The sequence below is a fragment of the Olea europaea genome, unplaced genomic scaffold, assembly GCF_002742605.1.
Source record: "Olea europaea var. sylvestris unplaced genomic scaffold, O_europaea_v1 scaffold1107, whole genome shotgun sequence".
NCBI classification, from domain to species: Eukaryota; Viridiplantae; Streptophyta; class Magnoliopsida; order Lamiales; family Oleaceae; genus Olea; species Olea europaea.
This window is the reverse complement of record NW_019228437.1, coordinates 413,396-435,628: the sequence shown is the minus strand read 5'-3', so window position 1 is coordinate 435,628 and position 22,233 is coordinate 413,396. Positions and strand designations below refer to the sequence as shown.

General features: G+C 35.2%; 1 long non-coding RNA gene across 1 annotated transcript in view; it reads left to right on the top strand.

Annotated features, from left to right (window-relative positions):
• The window catches only part of LOC111373278, a 1,632-nt gene extending 1,281 nt beyond the window's left edge, over positions 1-351 (top strand). The window contains exon 3 of the long non-coding RNA XR_002698930.1: positions 310-351. This is a non-coding gene — a long non-coding RNA (uncharacterized LOC111373278). The remainder of the gene's footprint in view (positions 1-309) is intronic.
• The last annotated feature ends 21,882 nt before the right edge of the window (positions 352-22,233 follow it).

Here is a 22,233-nt window from a genome sequence, read left to right as displayed (position 1 = left end):
GGATGGGCCTCTAGTGGTCACGAGAGGATGGTCCACTTGTCGGTGTCGATTTCATACTGGCCATTTGATTATTGATATTGATATTATGCAGAGCTCTATCCGGTGTATAGTAGGTGGGTCAAGGGCCCAATGAAATGAAAGATTTCAAGTGAAATGATTTCTAGTCGACTTTGACGAATATTGAAATATGATATTTTTATCGTGATATTTAAAGTAAATGGCATGGTGTCATATGTTGTTATTACTTATGTTCAGGACATGCATGATTTTGCTTACTAAGCATTGGCTTATGTAGTTCTTGCATTGTAGGTGAACATGGAACTACATAGAGAGCATGGCTAGCTGTGGAGCTCCTACAGGATTCCAGAGTTCGATGTACATGGATGACAACCTGTAGGGTTATTTTGTAGGCTGCCATTTGTAGGGTTATATTTTGGAATCCTATATAGTGTACTTTTGAAATGGCATGTAGACATGTTTATAAGCTCAGAATATATATGTTGGATTATGGCGATATGATTTTGGGTTTCGATATGTTATATGATCGTGTCACAGGTGATTAGAAGTTAACAAACTCGAAAAAAAAATATGTAAAATTCTATATCTAGGTTGTGTATAGATATCAATGTTAATTTTTCTATATCTAGGTTGTGCATAGATATCAATGTTAATTTGGGGGTGTGACAGTTAAACTGTCAGTCCCGACAAATGTCTTATTAGTTCTCGACAGTTGATGAAAAGGTACACAAAGTATTAAAGATAAGGTAAAGGGTGAACTGCAGATTTGTTCAAAAAAAATAAACATAACGTCGAAGTGATTTTTCTAATTTTTGAAAACTGTACAAAGGACCTCCAACTCTATGGTTGTTTAAAACAATTTAACCTATTAATTCAAAAACTTCTATCACAATCCACTAAAAATTTTAATTTCAATCCCCACCAAATAAATTGTAATCAGTAACAATGTAAATAGTGGACTTGATTCACCCATAAATAATAAGGGTTATGCTACGGGTACAATGCGGTGTCCAACGCCGTGTCCAACATGGACACACGGCACCTCGGCATTGGCCGAGGAGCTTGTCACATCCGGGCCCCGTGTGTCGGCGTTGGACACGGCATTGTACCACAAGCATTATTCAAATAATAAACACCATTTACCGATAATTAGTATTGCTATGAAGAACATAAGGAGGAGGACAATTACCAAAATTGGATTGAAATACTTTTAACAGTTTCAAAGTTGGAGTACTTTTCGAATTTTTATTCAAAAATCAGCGAAAAAATCTCGTTTTCGTTTTCTTTATTGCTTTTCATGCTTATACACTAAAGATTTCACGAAAACGTACATAATTGTCATAACATCCGCTCCACCTTAGGTCTTCCCCAACACATTATCTTCAACTTACATCATCATTAGCATTCCATTAGCGTTCGCAGACAAGCAAATACATGTTAACTTCATAAGCAAAATCAAAATGATTCTTTCTGCGACTAATGGTTGGTCTCCAATTAATTCTTCTAAAATTATCATAAAACAAATTCTTCAGCAATCAAATCATCATTGGTTGTTATAACTTACCCCAACAACCAAATGTTTGGTTGCCAAAAATCTAATTACACACGAAAAAGTGTATTTACTCATGCAAGGTGTTTCAACGACCAAACAAAGTTGGTTGCTTATATCAGCGACCACATATTGTCGCTAAATTTATCTTTCACAGGAAAATGCGTGGTTTCCTCTTTCCCTATTCATTTAGCGACCAAATGATTCTTGGATCTGCAACCAATTTGTGATCGTAATATGGCATAAATAAAAGTGGTCCCATCTTAACGGTCTAAAAACATTACCAACCAGTGCTTAGTCGCTAAAAGTGTATTATAGCAACCAAAATTGCTTGGTCGCTAAAACATTGGTTGGAGGAGCTCTTTTTTTTTTTGGTGGTTAAAATAGAAAAGTGTTCATTGCATTTGATCAAGAAATTTTGTAGTTTCAAGCTATTTTTTGTAGATTATAGCTGGCAGGTGTACGTTAGGGAGAGATTGATTATCTTCGAGCCACCTAGTTCCAGTCCTATTGTACAAAAGGTTCAAGGTTCTAGCCTCCTATCACATTAGACTATAGCAACTGCTACTACAGCCACTACTCTTGCTATTATTCTTTCTGAAGAAGAGTCAACCTTGACCCAGTGGAAAAAGTCAAGAAAGATACTGAGACCCAAACTCTAGACAGCAAGTCCAGATCACCTCTATCATTATGATTCGAACTCTCTGATCTAACTATTTCCTCCTTAACTTTTATGGTGTGTTTTCAATTTCAAAAAATGGAGAGTAGTAGATTTTAAGTAGTCACGGTGAAATTGTGATAACAAAAACATAAGTTTTAGGATGATTGAGTTAGGGAGAGCTCTGTGTTATATATGAGAACTAACTGAGGAGAGTAGCTCATTTATTATATTTTGCAAACACTCACACACACTTGCAAAAATGACGTTAAAAATCTAAAAGATTTTTTTTTAAATAATAAGTTATTATTTAATTATTGGCTTACTTAAGTTAGAATAATTTTAAATGTCAAAACATGTGCCAAAAACGTATTTAATTGGATAAGTCCAAATAGATAAGCCAGTCAGTCAGGACTAACTTGGTGTTACAGGTTAAATAGATTTCTTGGCCAAGAATTTCAGGAGTTTAATACACTAAACGAGGTGAAAACTTTACCGTCTATATAGTAGCATATATAGAAATATATATTTACCTTATTGAAGTGGTTGATTGGTCAGATAATTAAAAGAAGGAAATATTGTTTTAACATATCAAAACTTCCCTTAATTTAGTTATTAACCATATCAAACATATTATACACACACACATTATTGGAATAATTTGATTGGTCAAATAATTAAAAGAATGATATATTGTTTTAACAAATTAAAACTTTCCTTAATTTAATAATTAATCATATCAAACATATTTTATGTTATTCTTATCGTAAAAACTTCTATGCTTTAAGAGACTTTCGTATCTTGGAGGAGTCTCTACATAAGTAGAGAAAATCATTGAAGGACCTTCGAATGCTTTGAGAAAAATCTATTTATGTTCGACAAACCTATGGTAACAAGTTCTGAAGTCTTCTAACCAACAGATGTTCCATTGAAGAATCTCAAAGCAAAAATCATGTTCTTCTACCGTAATTGAAGATAACACATCTGAGCGTAAATGATATAATCATATTCAAAGACCGATCTACTTGGTGTGAGTTAAGACTAGTAAATCTTAATTGAAATGATGGTTGTGGCCGAATATAATAGCGAGTGGCGATAAAGTCAAGAATAGAGAGTTTGATTACACTTTCTCTACAAGTCAAAAGAAGAAAGAAAATGAGGGAGCTGTTTTTTACTTGCTTTTAATTGTTTTTGTTAATTTTAGGAAATTACAAAATCAAAACTATTGTATTTTTTTATTTTGGATAGTGGATTTTTTTTACCCGTAGCAAGGGAGCCCATGGATGTTTCCCTTAGGGGTTTACTACATTATATCTAGTGTTTACCTTTATTGAATTTGGCAATAGATTTTTTCTTGTAGAACATAAATCTGTTAAGATGTCTCGGTCAGAACTATGCCTAAAATTGTCTGTATGAAGAAGATGATGAAAGTGAAAATGATGAGCCAATAACCATGCTCAGTAAATAAGTTAAGAAATTCTTGAAAAAAAAATTGAAAGGAAGAAGCTCAAAAACAAAGCCACACTAAAAGCACTTCAGTAACTCTAGGTAAAATCCTACCTTATATGTGGAAAAGAGCCAAAATTGTGTATAATGTCAGGAATACAAAGCGAGCACATAGTAGCTGAGTGCGCAAACATCTTAAAGAAGTCCTCAGGAAAAGAAAGCTATGAGCATAACCTGGAGTGAAGATGAAGACAAAGAGTCAAACTCAGACAATTAAGGCAAAACTGACAACAACAAGATAACCTCTCTAATTGTCAACTTCAATTTACTAATACGTCACATCTATCGACAGCAAATGTGAACCTACTGAATACAAATTCAAATCGAACCAAGAACATGTTCAGAATGTGAAACTGGGAAAAGATAACTGAAAGCTGAATAAGAAAAAAAAAAAATTACCCTTTTGGCAATGATGAATACATTAAGAAGAAAGAGTTGCGGTAGCAACTGAAAGAGAACTCTTGTCCGAAATCGTAAATGAGGGGAAAAACAACTGTTGGGAGTTCAAGCTACATTCGATCCTGCCTAGGAAAGAGTCAAACAGCTGATAATTGGATATGTCCAACTTAGCAAATTATTTAGCTATGGAAGAATTTCTAATGACAATGTAGGCCTGGGGTATTAAGAAAAAAAGAAAGGAGAAAGAAACCACTCAACTGATGTTCGTTAAAGTAGCAATGGTATCTAAAAAATTGTAGGGATCTAAAAAATTACAAAATTAGCCGTCTAAAGCTACTACCACAGTGCCAGAGGTACCACCAGTAGGACAATACTGACAGATTGTAGGGAATTTCAATTATCTTTCATTGCTTTTTTAATATATTGTGTACAAAGATGGAAGGCTATATATAGCCTAGAAATTGAGACTATATTGGAACTACACGTAAATTAAGCCTAAATTGATCGTTGACCCTCTAACATAGTCACTATTTACTCCTACAATCTTTCTAATATACAACTCACGCCAACACTCCCCTCAAGTTGGTGCGTATAGGTCTCTAATGCCCAACTTGTCAAGTGAGTTGTGGAAGTTCTTGCTACATAGCTTTGGTAAGAATATCTGCCAACTGATCTTCAGATTTGACAAATGGGAATTGGATTATCTTAGCTTCAAGGTTCTCTTTGATAAAATGTCGATCTACCTCCACATATTTGGTTCGATCATGTTGGATGGGATTATGAGAAATATTGATAGCAGCTTTGTTGTCACAAAAGAGGTCCATCTCACTGTTTGGAGTGAAGCCAATTTCTGTCAAAAATCATTTCAACCAGAGGAGTTCACAGAGACCCTTGGCCATCCCACGAAATTCTGCTTCGGCACTTGATAATGCTACCACTTTCTGTTTCTTACTTCTCTATTATGTCACCAAGTTCCCTCCAACAAATGTAAAATACCCCGAGGTAGACTTTCTATCAGAAATATTTCCTGCCCAATCAGCATCCGTGTAGCCCTCAATCCTTAGATGATTGTTCTTTAATAGCAAAAGTCCTTTTCCAGGGGAGGACTTTAAGTATCTGAGGATTTGGATCATCGCATTCATATGATCTTCACTCGGGCAATGCATGAACTGACTCACCACACTTACTACATAAGCAATTCAGGTTGCGTATGTGAGAGATAAATGAGCTACCCGACCAGTCTCTGGTACCTTCCTTTATCTGTTGGAACTTGGTTAGGATATTCACCAAGTTTGTGATTCTGGATTATTGGTGTGTCTGCAGGTTTACATTCAAATAATCCAACTTTCGTAACAAGTCTAGGATATATTTTCGCTGAGAAAGAATTATACCTTTTTTGGATCTAGCAACCTCAATCCCCAGAAAATACTTGAGTCCTCCCAAATTTTTCATTTCAAACTCGGCTACCAATTGTTCTTGAAGTCTCGAGATCTCCTCCTGATCATCTCTTGTAATAATCATGTAATCTACGTACGCTATCAAGGCTGTTATCTTGCTTTCTCTATGTTTCAAGAAGAGAGCATGATCTGAATTACTCTGTTGGAAACCAAGCTCAAACCAAGCTCGAGGAGATTGTTTTAAGCCATACAGCGTTCGCTGTAATTTACACACAACTTTGCTAGAGGTTGCCACATATCCTGGGGAAACATCCATGTAGATCTCCTCCTCAAGATCTCCATAGAGGAATGCATTCTTCATGTCAAATTGATGTAATGGCCAGTCCAAGTTCACGGCAAGAGATAGTAGAACTCTGATAGTATTCAACTTGGCCACTGTCGAGAATGTCTCCTGATAATCTACCCCATATGTTTGCGTGTAGCCTTTTGCTACTAGTCTTGCTTTGTAGCGCTCGACTGTACCATCAGCTTTGTACTTAATAGAGAATACCAATTTGCACCCTACTATCTTTTGTCCTTCAGGCAATGGAACAAGGATCAATGTCTCGTTCTTCATTAGTGCCTTCATTTCTTCTTTCATTACTTGAACCCATCTCGGATCTTTCAATGCCTCGTCAACACTTGTCAAAATATGGTGCGAAGATAGATCATTTATAAAGTTCTTTAGTGGTTCGGAGAGTCTTTCTGTAGAGACATAATTAGCAATAGGGTATTTTGATCTCCGTGCCTCGATCTCAGGTGAGTATCTATTCGGTGGTTTGCCGCGATTATGCGTGAAAGGTAGCTCATAACCACGATTAACCTCGTTATGTGAGATAAGAGGTGTAGTAGAAGAACTCATTTCGATGATATTCTCAGGAGATGAGTTGTTAGGTACTAAGGAGTGGGGGGTAACTATCTCAGTTTCAGGAGATACATCAAGAGTCGGCTCTGTAATAAGTTCCTCAACAATCGATTTAGTAGTTGGTGCCTCTGTTTCTGTATCCTCAACGATTGATTGAGCATTAGTTGTTGCCGTTGTTTCTGTATTCTCGGTGTCACTAAACCAGTCAAACCTCAACCAATTCAGCTCTTCTTCTCGTGTCTCCCCCTGAAGAGAAGAATTGGATATAGGAGAGAAAAAGATATCGGTCTCGAGGAAAGTGATATCCATGGTCACATAGGTACGTCGAGTGGTGGGATCATAATAGTGATAACCTTTCTGATGGACAGCATATCCTAAGAAGAGACATCATAGAGCACAGGGATCAAGCTTCGTACGTTGGTTTTTGTGGAGGTGAACAAAGGCAACACATCCAAAGACTCGAGGTGGAAGCATCAATGCCGAGGGTAAGGTGACATAGGTTGACAGAGCTTGTAGCGGAGTCTGAAACTCGAGTACTTTTGAGGGCATCCGATTGATTAGGTGCACAACAGTAGCAACGACATCAAGCCAGCAGGAGCTCGAAACACGCACTCCAAGTAGGAGTGCTTGAGTCGTCTCAAGAATGTGGTGATTCTTTCGCTCTTCTGCTGAGGTGTCTGAGGACATGATGTTTCATGAATCAGTCCATATGATGAAAATACTCACGGAATTGCTGATTTACATACCACCATTATCGAACCTAAGAATCCGAAGCTTAGCTAAGAATTGAGTTCGAATCATATCATGAAAAGATCGAAACACAGTAAAGGCTTTATCCTTATTTTTTAATAAATATAGCCAAGTCATTCGGGTACAATCATCAACAAAAATCACAAACTAGCAGAAACCAAACAAAGTAGCCTTCGGGGAAGGCCCCCACACATCAGAGTGAACTAAAGCAAATGGAACTTCACTTTTATTCATACGTAATGGATAAGGTACTCGATGACTCTTGGCTAAAATGCAAGTCCCACATTTAAAATCCGAAACACACGGTTCTGAAAATAAAGTAGGAAACAAATGCTGCAAATAACCAAATGAAGGATGACCTAACCGACAGTACCATAACAAATTTTGTTCCGTGTTGGTACCACTAGGTTGACCAACATGATGTACTCAACCCATGCTGAAGTCATCCATACAGTAGAGCCCCCCTCTCTTAGTACCACGTCTGATTATCTCCTTCGAGAGAATATCTTGAATAAGAGAAAATTCTGGGTAAATAAGTATTATGCAGTTGAGCTCTTTGGTAATTTGGCTCACAGATATTAGCTTGTGAGAAAGGGAAGGCACAAGTAAGGTATTAGATAATGATAAAGCTGGTGATAACATTACAGTGCCAGCCCCTTTTACCAAAGAGATAACCCCATTGGCATTGGCAATACTAGTCTGTCGAGGAGGAGTATTTTGACAAAAATCTCGTATATCAAATGTCATATGGTCAGGTACTCCGGAATCAAGAATCCATGTGTTGCAATCATTACTGCTATGACACCCGAGTAGAGCCATACCTGAATTAGAGGTGCCTACCCAGCCCAAATGAATACTTCAAGCCCAACAATAATTCAATTAACAAACCAAAAAATACCAAAGATCTCAGCCCAACAAGAAAGGAGGAAACAAATTAATTTGCCCAAAACACAAATGTGGCTTAAAATAACAGGCCCAAACCAATCAAAGTTACCTCCTTTGTGAAAGGCCCAACTAAGAACACAGAAGAGTGAACGGCCTGCTTCTAAGGAAAAACTCACTGTGTGTGAATGGTGATTTCTTATTACAGGAAGATGTCCACTAGAAACTGCCCCAGCAACACAATCGACTAACCGGAAGAAGGAATTCAAAATCTTCCAGAGACTAGTCGATCGAAACGACAATTGTGCCACCAAAAGAATATGTCGCAATCTGCTGATTAGTCCCACGATCCAGTAGATGAGGCCGAGTGTCGTCGACAACAAAAATTCAGATCAATTTCAAGCAATTGATTCATACATATCCCATCTTCGGGTTGAGCCAATAAACTAGAAAGCCACCAATTCAAAAAAGAATTTATATCTATTTACTGCAATTGTAATTCAATTGCAGGGTAGCAATTGGAGGTCCACCTGAATTGGAATCAACATCGGCCAGGATAGTGGTAGGGTGAAGAAATTTCAATTAGGAGGCTACAAATATCAACAAGCAGGGGATCGACGCTCTGATACCATGATAGATTGTAGGGAATTTCAATTATTTTTCATTGTTTTTTTAATATATTGTGTACAAAGATGGAAGGCTATATATAGCCTAGAAATTGAGACTATATTGGGACTACACGTAAATTAAGCCTAAATTGATCATTGACCCTCTAACATAGTCACTATTTACTCCTACAATCTTTCCAATATACAGCTCATGCCAACAAATACTACTGACAAACACTCAACAGTAGTTTCTGACTACCTCGAAGAATCTGTTTTAGATCACAAGATTAGGTAAAAAGCTAAACTATAGAACATGCATGTCACAGCACATGATCAGATGTAATATTTGTGATCGGTATAAACACAATTCCTAGTCATCCTGGAACTTGCTACCATAGTCAGCTAATGTTTTGGACCCAAAAGTGTTACTATCAAACTGAGAGCTTCAATAATTCTACACTACCTCGAGGTCGGTCATGTGGTTATAGAGCTGCGAGCTCCTTGATGTAGAAGAGACTAAACATCGAAAGGCTATCATGGAGCTGGCTGCTTCTGCCAATGGAGGTGAAGAGGCTGAAGATGGAGGCTGGCTGAATAAGAAAACAAATAACTTATCATTAGATCCACTTTAGAGGCTATGAGAGAGGCTTCGGGCCTGGGATGCAGACTTGAAGGACCTTTCTAACTAGTACAACTTATTCTTTGATTAATTTTGTCTTTTAAAGCTGGGGCTTGCACTTGAAGTGAAGGAAGCTGGGGCCTATGAATGAAAAATTCCTTCCTAACTTTTGCATTTTAACTTATTGATTTCAAACCCATTTGATTGTAGTAATTGAAAAAAGTTTGAAAGCTGCCAATATTGATTGGCATGCCAAAAAGCCACTTAATAACCAAGCAATGTGTGTTTGGCCGAACAAAGATTTATCTTGATAATCAGATAATTTGTGATGAATTTCCGAAGCAAAGTGTTCGTGTGATACCCGCAAGCGTACGGGATCGTTGACAAGTAATAATAAGTGAGTTAAGAGTTATAGTCCCACACGAAATAAATTCAACTCAAGTTTACGAGTTTCGTATGAAATTCGAATTATGAAAACAAAGTAAATATTTTGATTTGATTTAAACTAAACTAATCTAAGAAAGCAATAAAAATTTGGGGTTTTATCAAATTATGGAGGATTGTATTGGATTTCGACTCTACCTATTGCTATTTATTTTAATTCTTGATTCGTAATCTAATTCCATTCACGTGTATTTGACAATCTATAACACTAATTTATTCAATGTTCTTTTCCAAGACACACGAACCTATAATTAATATGACCCGATCCTATTCCTAATCCGAATTCATATGAAAATCACACATTTAGTTCAAATTATCTATATGATTGCATGTATAATAGATATTATTCCTAATCCTAACTATACATGTTAATTTTGCCACGTTCTAGACTCGTTGTGAGTATTCATATACTACAACAAGCAACTAACTATTCAATTGATGGCCAAACAATTCAATAGTGCAATGGGAATGCAAAATTAATCAAGAAACACAGGAATTAAACTAAATTACTTGACTTGAACTAGAAATAAATAAACAATAGGGTTCGTCCCATCCAATACATGAAGGAAATTAGCCTAGCATATTATTGAAATTAAACGCATAAAAGTAGAACGATATCACCGAGAAATAGATGATTCGTAATTAATTTCAATTATACTCGAGTAGTCCGTGGCTTCCTCGTGTTTGCCATCTTCGGGTCTCTTGATTTCTGTCTGCGTAATTTCCCCGTTTTGTTCCCAACGTAGCCGACAATCGCCAATCTCCAATCTGCCTCCTTGCTTTTGTGTGAGAATTGAGATGTATATTATATAATTTAGTCCACAATTCTCTCCTCCACATCAGCGTTTTCTAAGTATATAAATTCAGCTACTGCCAATTTCTTTTTCTTCCCTCCTACTTTGGTTTTCTGTGTGGGTTTGTAATTTATTCCCAGCCGTTTTCTCAATCTGTGGGCGTGTATTTGTGTAAAATAAAATTCCTTCCCAGCAGCTGCGTTTTGTGGGAAGTATATATGTATATAAGTCACTTTGCAGCCCACCAATTTCTCTACCAGCAGCTGGCCGAATTATTAATCCCAAATCTAGCCGACTTTATGAAATTCCGCCACTCAATTTTTCGGCCCCTTCAATCTGTTGCCGCCGACTTGAATAATCCCCAAAAAGGGATTCTAATTTTCCCCCACGGCTCTCTTCTTCTTTGTTGCATGTGCTTGTATATATACCTCAACAATTAAGCCCTTGTTGTAGCCCAATTAGGGGTCCAAGGCATGATTAAATTTTGATTCCAAAAAAATCCAATTTAGGTCCAATTTGTTATTTCCACTTTCGGCAAATTCCTTTTGCAATTCCCATAGGCCACTAAACTTTGTCCAATAACGAGTTGAAGCCCAAATTTGAATTCCAATGCATTATTTATCTTCAATTCCTTTAATTTACAAAGTGTGAAACTTGATCCCCAACTTCCATCCATTGGCCAATTTGATCCACGTACTTTTTGATTTTGCCATTTTCGCTTGTTTTTGCTTCTTTCCTTCACTTCCTTTTCATTCATAGAAATCCACCTATTAAACGTAAAACACAATAATTTGGGATATATTTTGCCAAAAGGTTATCAAATACCACTATTTTAGAGCCCCGAATAAGTGTATAAAATACACTTATGACAAAGTATAAGCTATAATCGACTAAGCATTTGATGAACTAATGAAAATGCTCCATGTGCTAGTATTTTTTAACTCCAAACCGTACACTTAAAAAAGTCGAGCAATTATGAATAAACATGACAGGGTAGTTGTTGAACTATAAACGCAATGACCAAACAACTAGGATACATTGATAGACCTGTAAGTGTTATGCCCTAAGTCGAATCAACCTTGGACATAAATATTCTTAATATATAATTAATGCAGTGTGATGGCAGATCCATTAATTAATTGACAATTAAATTAAAAAAATAGAATCCGTAGATTCAAATCTTCGTAATTTGTTAATCACAAGGATTTGTGATTGTGAGATACAAATTACATATGATTGTGATTAACAAATTACATATGATGGAATCTTAAATCGTCCGTGGTCGTAAGTAATAACGAGATATGGATATCGTCATTACGGATAGATCAGCACGTGTGGCATTTCTTATTTGTTAAATGAGTAGCTGATCTCACAAGTTGAAGTGTGGTGACACTTAAATGAACACGCGGATGTTTTGTTATAGAACAAAACATTGGAGACCCGCCTAGAGATTCCTCATAGATAACTATCTGAGTGTCAGTGGTTAATCTCTAACGTTCGGTAGTGGGATTGGTCCTTTGACATGAGGTCATCGTAGTATCTTATATGAGGACAGTCATGTTTTAATGGTGTTGGATGTTGCTTTGCCAAGGGCTGCTAAGACGGCATCGTTCGGATATGTCAAAAATGATATGAATGTTGTGAATGACCAATAGAGAATTCGTCATTCTTAGATAATAAGAAATTATAATTTTCATTTCATTCAATTAAGTCGATAACGAAATCCTTGGTCAAGGTGTACTCATAAGTCGAAAATGAGTTTTCGACTTATATTGACTTAATGGTGAAGTGAAAGATATGATCGATAATCGAGATTGACACACTTTCATATCTCGTAATTGATCGGATCATATTAATGAAGGGATTATAGTTTTACAGTAAACGAACGAGTTTGGTTTTGTCATACTACGCGGCATTTCCCATCACAAGTATTGCCTTGACACATTACTAAATGTCAATCTGAGACGGCGAGTGTGAATTGGTGGAAATTAAAATAGTGTTTTAATTTATCAATTTGATTAGATTAAAATAATATTTCACATCGTTAGACATCGTGATCGGGAACCTGATGGGTCGTACACAAAAGAGAACTGAAAGATTGTGATTTGTCAATTAATTAATTTAACAATCGTTGGATAAATTAATTAATTAAATTGCTTATTTATATGCCTGAATTAATTAATTCACGGGCCGGATTTAATTAAATGGGTTAATTAAATATTTGATCGGATCAAGCCAAACCCGTTTGGGCTTCTATAAATATGACTAGGGTTTTCAAAGTTTATAGAAAAATTCATTCTTGCTAGCACAAGAAGATAACCCTAATTCTGAATATTGTTCTCTGTGTGGATCACCGTTGGAGGCTGGACAATTGGACAATTGTGGTATCATAGTCTACTTTGTGTTTCTTAGGAATTGTTTTACGTATAGGAACAATCAAAAGTTGATTTTGTTCAATTTCTTGTTTCTAGCAATTAAAAAAAATTGATTTTCATTCCTTTTGGAAATCTGATTTCGTAATAAAAAAAAAGGTGTGAAAATCGAGCAGCATTGCCAGCTGCGTTGGACGCCGCTTGCTGGCGCTACTCGACGGGTGATTGCAGCAACGTGCGATGCTGCTGGTGCAGTAAAAGGCAGCAGCTGCCTGGCATTGGGAAAAGGCGGCGCCGATCATTTCTAGGTCTTCTAAAATCGCGTGGGAAGAATGGAGATGGGGGCTTGAGCTGCAATTTAGGAAATTGCACGCCCCTGGTTGCAATTATGGAAAAAGGGTCAATTTACAAATTTTGAAATAAGGACCTGTTATGCGATTTGTTAAATTGGAAGGGTTTGCTTATAATTTTAATCTTGGGTCAAAGTGTAATTTTTCAAGTGAGGTTTTTAAATGCAATTTTGAAAAGGTTTTAAAAAAAATTTAAATGGGTTTTGACCTATTTTGACTGGAGTTTTAATTTTGACCCAAATTAAAATCTTATTTGAAAATTGATGACATTTTATATTTTCGTTAAAATATGATTTTAACTTAAATATTAAACTTGACCCTAAATTGAATTTTATTTTATTTAGGAATGTTACCCTAAATTAAAATATTATTTCAATTTAAATTAGAGTTGGACTCTAATTTAATACTTAATTAAAATATGATTTTTATTAATTACTCACCCGAATATATTCTAGAAATTAGAACTGGATTCTAATTTGACATTTAATTAAAATTTGATTTTAATTAAATTGTCTTACCCTAACTTTTTTCCCTTAAAAATGAGAGTTGGACTCTAGTATGTTGTTTAATTAAAATTTGATTTTAATTAAATAAGTTTGCCCTGAAATCTTGAAATTAGAGTTGGACTCTAATTTTACTGTTTAATTAAAATAAAAAATTCAACCGCCTTAGATTTTGAAATTAGAGTTGGACTATAATTTAATATTTAATTAAATTTGATAAATTTGATTTTAATTAAATAGCCCCGCCCTATAATTTTGGAATTAGAGTTTGACTCTAGTTCGATATTTAATTAAAATTTGATTTTATTTAAGTATGCCTGCTAATTAAATTAACTGATTAATATGATTAATTAATTATTTAATTGTTCCGATCCATTTTGTCTAAAATAGTTTAGACGACTTAATTTCTAGAAACTTAAAACGTGTTTGCATATAATATTAGATATTATGTAGACATACATTTATAAAATGAATATATTATTAATGGACGATTATGAATTAGACCATGTGGATGTGTTAATGGTTAATTTTATTATTATCGTTTTATGAGCTTGCGAGCTCTTAATTATTTTGGGCCTTCGAGCCCATTATTATTATTATTTTGGGCTTGCGAGCCCATTATTGTTATCGTTGCTATGGGCCTGCGAGTCCATTTTCATCTAGGCCTGCGTGCCAACTAGTATAGGATAAATATTGCAACTAGACTAATTGAAGACACACGAAGAGAAGGAAACCATGGAGATTGTACATTGATACTGATCAATGCGATACCCCCTAGAAGTGTATACGGCCTCCACCACCCTCGCTGGTTCCGACCGTGTGCTTCTAACCGTGTGTTGTTATGTGTAGGGAGAATTACGTGGAGTGGCTATCCGTTGACCACGTGGAGGGTTCAATTCGCAAGGTCAACGGAAGTTTCGATGTTGGACATTTGTCCAATAATCCATTGCATGCATGCATGAGCTTAGTGCACTGAGGTCCAAATTAATTTTGTTAGTATTCGTCTAGGGCCAAACCAAGGCCTTTGTCCATTGATGGCCGAGGCCCTCCACGAAAAGGTTCTACTCCACAATTTAGGATTGTTGAGTACACTCAAGGCTGGTCTATTAGGGATATGTTTGACACTATGAAATATTTGATATTTCTGAATGACGGGTTAGATTTGACTAAAATTTATCTTTTGTTGAGTATACTCAAGGAGATAAATTTTAAAGGCATATTAAGCTAACACATAAGATGTGTGAAGACAAAGAGTTGTCGGCTTAATAATCTGGGAGTTGTATGGAGATACAATTGATAATAGTATCTGCCCAAATGTTTTGTTAAAGCTCGTTGAATACACTCAAGGTCTTAATATATCAGATGGGATCCCAGCCCACTGGGAGTCAACTACGGACTCTATAAATTTATGTGAGAGGGTCATAAATTTTAGTTTAACAATGGGAACATAATTAATTTAATAAAAGTCCATGTTAAATTAATTGATGCATTTTATATATTAATCTTTTTCTTTTCGTCATTTACATTTATATTGAATCTAGAGTAACCATGTGTATTTGAGAAGCATACTGGATGCCAACAACCAAATTAAATCATTTTGATTGGAACTGCAATTTGAGAATTGTTCTCAGGCATGAGAAAGTTAATTGTCGTTAAGTAGCCATTTTCCAGGGACACCTGGTGATGACTTAATTAAGGAAAATGTGACTACTATAATAACACGGTGGTGAGAATAGTAATGCAACACATGTGATGTTTACATTATGTTACCTGAGTTGCAAAAGCAACTTGAGAGTATGGATGCTAACCATGATTTTTCATTTCAAAAGGTTGTATGATAATAATCATGTGTGGAAGGAAATGAGGCTTCCAAGGAACTATGCCGATGCAAAATGACAGAAAAATCTTTAGTCAGTGCTCGTGCACTGAAGATGATTGTCATTGAGAAGTAATCTCAATTATGTTCAATCATGAACTATGAACTACGTATTAACTTAGTTTTGCAATCTCTCTCATAGAGTTATTCATACGAATTATGAATTATGATATGAATAAGCTCGAATGCATACTCGTTAAGTTGCTTAACATGCTTATGACTATTAAGCCCGATATCAAAGTTAGTAGTGGGCAAACCATTGAATCCTCTAAGGCTATTAAGAGGAAATCTAAAGGGGCTTTGGGAAAGCATCCAATATGGTTAAGACAGTCTAAGCAAAAATACAATACCAAATCTAATCACCCTTGTCTTCATTATAGAATTAAAGGTCATTGGAAGAAATATTACAAGGCTTATGTTTATTTCATTAGCTTCTCAGGAATTAGATAAGAGATGTGGATCTCATATTTATACAAATATGGAGAAACTAAATGGAGGTAGACCACTGCAAGATGGAGAAGTTAACCTATACGTTGAAGATAAGCAAAGGTTGTTGCATTGCCTGTAGGAGCATACTTCTTGCTGTTGCCTTTTGGCTTAGTATTGGAATTAGAGAAATGTTGCTTTATATCCACCGTAGTTGGAACACTGAAATGAATTTCATGTTCAGACATGAATTATTTTAATGTTAAGGACAATTGTTGTTCCTGCTTATCGTGATTAAGATCTTAATAGTTATGGTAAGCTACAAAATAATATTTATATTCTAAGCACTAAGCATTCTATAATGCGTATAGAAGTTAAGAGGCATTAAAGCGATAATCTAAATAATACCCAAATTTGGCATTGTAGACATGGTCATGTAGATGAAATGCGATTCCAAAATTACATAGAGATATATACGTGGAGTCAATTGATTTTGAATCATTTGACAAGTGCAAATCATGCCTATTAGGCACAATGACCAAATCTCCTTTTACTTGAAGGGAGAAATATTTGCATGATTACTGGTCTAATACATAAGTGATGTATGTAGACCTATGTCAATTAATGTTAGATAAAATTTCTCTTTTTTCATCAATGATCATGTATACTTGATGAAATTACAGCATGAAATTCTTGAAAGGTTCAAGGAATTCAAACTAGAAGTACAGAACCAAATAGATAGAGATATTCTTGCATCAAGATCTGATCAAAGTGAAGAATATCTTAAAGATGAAATTTTAGATTAACTAAGAGAGAATGAGATTCTCTTGCAGTGGACTCCTCCATATACATTGCAACAAAATGGTGTATTTTAAAAGAGAAGTCGTAAACTATTAGTTATAGAGCAATTAATAACAAGTCATATAAATCTCCCAAAATCATTTTGGAGTCATGCGCTGATTGCAATGTGCTACACACTAAATTATGTCTCATCTAAGTTGGTTAACAAAATTACATACTAACTATGGAAAGGCAATAGTCCCAATTTATCTCATATAAAAGTTTGGGACTGTGACGCTTATTTGAAGCGCATTGAATCAGATATGTTTGAGTCTAAATCCGATAAATATATATTTGTGAGATATCTAAAACAGATATTTGGATATCAATTCTCTTAACCCATTAAGAAAAAAGTCTTTGTCTCAAGATATATCGTCCTCTTAGAGAAAATGTTTACTCTAGAAGAGGACAGTGGGAGTAAAATAGAATTTGAAAGAGTTTAAGAGTCCACAAATATAGTTAACCAAGTAGATAAAATCAAGTTTGATCCCATATCTAATGTGGGGCATACTCTTGACCAGGAAGTAGAAACTCCTAAAAACATGTCAATTCTGCATGAGTCTAGAAGGATCATTTAATCTTCAAGAAGGTGGGAATCCGTTATTACTAATCAGGTATTACTGATCCAAAATGATGAACCTACTAGTTGTACAAAAATAAAGTCAGGTGTTGACATAAAAGAGATAGCAAGAAGCCATGAAATTTGAGATGAACTCGACGTATGTGAACAAAGTTTAGACCTGGGTCAACCCTCCAGATGGGATAAAATCATAGGTTGTAAATGGTTTACAATAAAAGATTGACATGGATGAAAATATCCATACATACGAAGTAAGGCTAGTAGCAAAAGGTAACAAACAAGGACAACATGTTGAATTTGATGAAACCTTTTGCTTGTAGCCATACTAAGGTCTATTCGGATTTTGGTTGCAATAGTTGCATACCGTGACTATGAGTTAAAGCAAGTCCCTTGGAGCTGAAATCTTCGATTTGATGGAAAAGTCAAAATATTTGATTTTACCAAATTTGAAGATGAACTGTGTGTTTACAAGAAAATAGTGGGAGCATTGTCGTATTCATTATATAATAGGAAATGACATTCCTAAGTTTCAATCGTTGAAATTATGGTTGTTAAAGGATTTTTCATTAAAGATATGGGACAAGCAACTTGATCTATAGATATAGATATAAAAAATTGCTTAACTTATCCCAATCTATATGGATAAAATCTTGAGAAGATTTTACATGGAGAAATTAGTTTACTCTTAAGCGGTATGTTGGAAAAGTTCCAAACGTGAAATAATCGTTGGTTCAATAGTAGAAATCTAATACATGATTGCTTCAGAAGCAGCAAAGAGTTGCAATGTAGATCAAGATGTTCATTAATGAACTTGGATTAGTTCCTAATATTGTTGATCACTAGCCATTGTATTGTGATATCAATAGAGCTATCACACAATCGAAGGAACTAAGGTCTCATCAATGATACAAACATGTATGAGGCAGTATAATCTCATCAGAGAGATAATACATAGAAATGACGTGAAGAGAAGAACATTCCCACAATTAATTGCAGATCCATTGACAAAGAGTTGTCACAGTATAAACATGATTGTCATGTAAACTCTTATGATATTGGATACATAAGTGATTGGATCTAGTGCAAGTGAGAATTTGTAAGTGTTATGCCCTAAGTTCAATCAACCTTGGACATAAATATTCTTAATTTATAATTAATGCAGTTTAATGACTGATCTATTATTTAAAAGACAATTAAATTAAATAATAGAATCCGTAGATTCAAATCTGCGCAATTTATTAATCACAAGGAGTTGTAATTGTGAGATATAAATTATATATGATTGATCTTAAATCGTCTGTGGTCGTAAGTAATAATGAGAAATGGATATCTTCATTACGAATAGACCATTACGTGTGACATTTCTTATTTGTGAAATAAGTAACTGATCTCACAAGCTGAAGTGTGGTAACACTTGAATGAACACGTGGATGTTTTGTTATAAAACAAAACATTGGAGACCCGCCTAGAGATTCCACATGGATAACTATTTGAGTATCAGCGGTTAATCTTTAACGTTCAATAGTGAGATTGGTCCTTTAACTTGACGTCGTCATAATATCTTATATGAGGACAGTTATGCTTTGACGGTGTTGGATGTTGCTCTGCCAAGGGCCGCTAATACAGCATCGTTTGGGTATGTCAAGAATCGTATGAAGGTTGTGAATGACCAATAGAAGATTCGTCACTCTTAGATAGTAAGAGATTATGATTTGTATTTCATTCAATTGAGTCGATAACGAAATCTTTGGCCAATGTGTACTCATAAGTCAAAAATGAGTTTTCGACTTATATTGACTTAATGGTGGAGTGAAAGATATGATCGATAATTGAGATTGACACACTTCCATATCTCGTAATTGATCGGATCATATTGACGAAGGGATTGTAGTTTCACGGTAAATGAACGAGTTTAGTTTTGTCATACTACGTGATGTTTCCCGTCACATTTATTGTCCCGATACATTGCTAGATGTCAATTTGGGACGGCGAGTGTGAATTGGTAATAAATTAAAATAATGTTTTAATTTGTCAATTTGATTAGATCAAAATAATATTTCACGTCGTTAACATAATGGGTCGCACACAAAAGAGAACTGAAAGATTGTGATTTGTCGATTAATTTTTTTAACAGGCATTAGATAAATTAATTAATTGGGTTACTTATTTATAGGCCTGAATTAATTAATTGGATTAATTAAATCACAGACCGGATTCAATTAAATGGGTTAATTAAATATTGGACTAAGTTAGGCCAAGCCCATTTGGGCTTATATAAATATGACTAGGGTTTTCAAAGTCTGTAGAAAAATTCATTCTTGCTAGTCTGAAATGAGGCCATGTCTTTGTTAATCTATTAGGGGTCTCGAATTTCTACTATTCTATTGGCTCCAAAGTAGCAAAGTGCATTTTATTGGGAACAAGGTCTATGTGATCCTTCAACCAACTACCTCACATTGGTCGACTATTCCCTCTTAGCTGTGATGTTTTCCATCTCTACTTTCACACTTCAGCACTCACCATAGGTATCATAGACATATTCTTGATTGTAACTACAAAACTTAGTTGGGGATGAGGATCTTGCATCTCCCTATACCAATTCGAGCTTTTATCACGTGATACATTTGGGATAATTATTCCCTAGTCACGTGATAATAGTATCAATGTCTTATGGCTTGGAAGGCTTTAGAGCCCTCTGATTTTATAATTAGACTGTTCCATTTATTTGCAATTCGACCATACCTCTATCGTGCATCATATGGTTCCTTTTCATCCCTCCGTCCTCCTTATCTATTAAAAACACCAACAACCTTGGAAGGTCACCACTTTTCAATTCAATGGGTGAACTTGGCCTCCCCAACGTGGTGGTTATATAAAAAAGTCAATTGTTAGTAAGAATAATGCGGCCCATTTTAGATTTGCTATATGTCCTCACCTTTTTTCCTTCTTTTATCCTATTTGAGAGGCAGAATCGCATGTTATTGGATTTTATACGCAATAATAGAGATGTGAAAGAGAGAAATCAACATAAGTATTTAACGTGGTTTGATGATGTGTCTATGTCCACAAAGAGTGAAGCAGAAATTTTATCCAGTATGAATAATAGGGTTACATCATTAATGTTTATACCTACCCTAGCCCAAGCCTATACAAGAAAATACCCATGTACCGTATCCTAACTTATTTAGCATCCCTGGCAAACATACAGTACTTCACTCCAGTATTGACCTATTTGATCCAGTAAATATGTGTTTCATCTTATATGAGCCACATACATAATAATTTCTTCCTTAGCGAATGGAAAACAATAAAAAGCATAATATGGGAAAACACCATTTAGGAGCTATAGGTTGGGACACCTACTCTCTAACAACTAGTGATGTTAATCAAGTTCAAGCAAAGTTTAAACATGTCCATTGTGATTGACTTTATCAACTTGTCTGCTATATTCTCTGAGGTGTGCGCCTTCTTTAGCAATGGTTATTCTGAAGTAACCTTACTTAATTATCTTGTTAATGTACTTGGTTTTTGCATGGTAAATCTAGTTCTTTACTAAGAAGATGACACTGTAAGTATCATAATACAACTTTATTCCATCTTACCTGATCCCAAATTCCCTGACAAATCCTCTCAACCACAAGAATTCCTTGGTTGCCTTATTTACTACCATGTACTCTACTTTAGTTGTGGATAATGATATAAGTGGTTGTACAATTGATCTCCAACATATAGGCCCACTTGCGAGTGTGGAAATGTAACATATATAGGACCTCCTATCATCCAAGTCACTTACATAATATGCATTTTCACACATGTTGTCTCTCAAAATATAACATATATAGGCCCATCTGCATTTTCACAATAATGTCATCCAAGTCACTTGCATAATCTACATTTTCACACATTATTTTTTTCTGTACATACACTTACACCCTATCAGTTTCTTCTCCTCTAGAAGCTTCACTCACATATATCATTTTTATACAATGACCCAATTTCCTCCGTCATAGCCTCTACCCATTTACTTTTCTCCTGACTATAAACGACATTTTAAACAGTTACAGGATCGCTATTGCTGATAATAAGTGCATAAAAAACTAAAACTCTGAATCTATACTTTACATGTGGCCTATTAGTACAATGTGATCTATTTTATGGCAATAACTGATCCTCTTCTGAACCATAACTATCAACTCCCTGAGTATTAATCTCCATGTCAATATTGTCTAGCTCTATCTGCACACTTGGCTCTTGTCGCCACCCTTACCTAGACTAAGATTATCTTCATCTAGAGAACCTTTAAGTATTAATGTTTCATATGTTCACTATCTTCTTTGTCTCTATATCCCAAAACTTGTACCCTTTTACATCTTTCACAAAGCCAAAAAATGTACTTTTTTAATTTCAAATCAAGTATGGATCCCTGATCACTAGATATATACACATATGTTGGATACTTGAATACTCTCAGTCCAACATAATCAACTTCATTACTTGTCCAAACTTTCACTGCAACTTTTCCATCTGATCTGTTTATGACATAACATGCCACGTTTACCACTTTGTCCAAAATCTCTTCGAAAGCCCATCATTCAGCCTCAAACATCTTTTCGTTCTACAGTTGTTCTGTTCATCTTCTCCATTACACCATTCTAATCCGATGTCTTGTGAATTGAAAAGTATCACTGAATACCATGTTCCTCTCAAAATTTTAGAAACTGTGAATTTGTATATTTTGTACCATTGTCTGTCCTGAGG